This window comes from Nannospalax galili, unplaced genomic scaffold (assembly GCF_000622305.1).
Source record: "Nannospalax galili isolate Female #2095 unplaced genomic scaffold, S.galili_v1.0 scaffold275, whole genome shotgun sequence".
In the NCBI taxonomy this organism is placed as follows: Eukaryota; Metazoa; Chordata; class Mammalia; order Rodentia; family Spalacidae; genus Nannospalax; species Nannospalax galili.
The window spans coordinates 301,763-304,423 of record NW_008335440.1 but is presented as its reverse complement, the minus strand read 5'-3'; the positions used below and the strand labels follow the sequence as shown (position 1 = coordinate 304,423).

Genomic DNA, 2,661 nt, shown 5'->3' with positions numbered 1-2,661 from the left:
ATGACAAATTACCTATCATGAATGTAAATTACATAATAAACTCACCTTCAGTAAATATAGCTAAATGAAACACATGAAAATGCATGTTTTCAAACTATACACCCTCACATCAATAAACATTTAAATATTTAGCATATTTCTTGCCATTAGTGGTAGGCATGACTTTTTGCATATTAAATCAAAGAAGCCATTGGGCTTTTTTATAATCATATTTGGAAATAAAAAATCAGTAGGAATTGTGAGTTAAGTTACTGAAAACAGTATAGTTATTGTGTACAAGCACATTATGACAAACTTGGTAGAAGCAGTTTTCTTTGGGAAGGACTTTTGAAAATGTAAAATCTTATTCTATTAGAAAATCATAGCCATTTATATTAAAAGCAAAGAATTGATATGTTTTATTCAATCTCTAAAAGTTTAGTGTGTAATATATATTGTTTAATTAATTAATAACACACAAACATTAATATTGACTAATTAACCACATCACAAGACTCTGAAACTTCTACTCACAGGTAAATTAGCTTTGAAAAAGACATGACTTTCTTCTGAGTTGGGTTTCTTATATCCCATGTGGGGACTGTATACATCTGTGATAGTTCCTGCATTCTATTCCCCTCCTCTACTGCAGTACTGTAGAGATGGGTCTGTTGCCAATCCCACGAGACAGAACCTGTACACAACATCCTTCCACCCACCCTCCATTAAACACAGCAAGGAAGACCTGGAAGAAGACTCTTCTGTGGTAGCCAGAGAACTATAAAGGTGCCATCTTTAGCTGCCAAGGCAGCATCTCTCCTGCTATACCTAGAGCCCTGTTCCATTCTTATTGAAGCTCTTTTGAGTAGGGAGATATGTAACTGAAATCAGGAAGGACAACACTGAAAACACATACACAGCTATGACCTCCTCCTTTCTGTGCTATGGTGAATGTGGCTCTACCTGTACTCATATGTAAATGTATTAATGAGAACCTCTGAAGAAGTGACCACATTTAGGAACCCTCACCATGGTGCTGAAAGGGACACAGCTATCTTGCATTTTGGTGATACATTTTAAAATATTGGTTCAAAAAAACAGTGTTAAATGAAGAACAAATTACAATGGCAAAAACCAAAGACACACCCTGTGGTCTTATCAGTCAAGAAATCTCTAAGAACAAAATCTGGATGCCATTTACATAAAGTGAAGCCAAGGCAAGGGATCAGAGCAGGGTAAAATAGACAATACCCACCCCCAAAAAGAAAAAGTGGGGCTGCACTTATTTCAGTGGTTCATTGTACTTGATGTTCTTTCCAAAGACATGAGTTCAGTTTTCAGCACCATAGTCATGTCACACACACACACACACACACACACACACACACAAGAAAGAAATAAGACACAAATGCATGATCATATATTCAAACTATGTCACCTTGATAGATCACAGAAAACTTGAAATTTTATCATTCCAATAAAACTGTACTTCTGTGTGTGACAAAAAAGTCCTGCAACCCTACTCCCTTCACACACTGACCATTCTGAAGACTCATCCACTCAAATGCACCTTCACATACAGACAGAAAGACAGACAGACACACACAAATAATCCAAATCATGAGGCATGTTGTGATTCCTTCTTTCTTATTTTGATTATATTTATTTTTCCATTTTTCATACAAAAAATGGACTGCTTCATGAATTTGCAGGTAATCCTCACACAGAGGCCATGCTAATCTTCTTGTATCATTCCAATTTTAGTATATGTGCTGCCAGAGCCTTCAATGACTGCCCATTCTTAGTGTCATTTTCGACAGCCCATCTGCTCCTTTATAACACCCCATCTCCTTTAAAGACCTCATCGCTTCCTTTATAACTACAATAGGGATCAGAACCTACACTGTTCTCCCAAGAAGTCAAAAAAATGTTAGATCCAAATTACCATTGTTTTTTCAGATCTGCCTTACAGAACAAACTTCAGTCACTCCCACATTTTCTCACAATCTGTATATCAATTATACCAATGGCCTTCAGACGCTCCATCTCCCAGTTTCAGGCAGACACCTAATGAAAACTCCCTCTGGGCTGTTCCCTCTGTGCAATATTTCCTAAACGATACCAATTGCCCATTTTGTAGTAACTACCCTGACACACCAGTTACCATCAACGATCAAAAAAACTGTCTCAGCTTTGAAAAACAAATACCTACCCAAAAAAAAAATTGTGCTGACATAACAAATGGGGGACAAAATGGTGGTGGCAAAACACAGCCAAGTCATCACAGGGGAGCACAACTGAAGGTAGGCCCTCTATAGCTTTCTGATCCTATTCTTCAAAGCCAAAGACTATAAGACTGGCATCCTAAGTTGTACAAAAATATTTCAACCCCTACAAATTTTCAATCTTAGTGAGGAAAAATAATGTCCACACATGAAAGACACCACCTGGGGAGGCTGACCTTGGTTGATGCATTGTCTTGCTGACAGTTTCCCAGGTAGAGGCAACAGCCATCTCCAGCTGCCTCTCCTCGGAGCAGGACCTGCTGCTATGGGGATTCAGAGTACTCTCCATATCCAGCTTGTGCAAGTCAGCCAGCACCACATTCCAGCTATGCATGTGTGCATGTTTGCCACACTGCAGAACTCAAACATCCTCCCTGAACCAAATGACCTAGGGTAG

General features: G+C 38.6%; 1 non-coding gene across 1 annotated transcript; it reads right to left on the bottom strand.

Moving 5' to 3' along the window:
* Positions 1 to 1,661: 1,661 nt before the first annotated feature.
* On the bottom strand, positions 1,662 to 1,763 carry LOC115069835. Its single transcript, XR_003849071.1, has one exon. It is a non-coding gene; the product is annotated as a U6 spliceosomal RNA (small nuclear RNA).
* Positions 1,764 to 2,661: the final 898 nt, after the last annotated feature.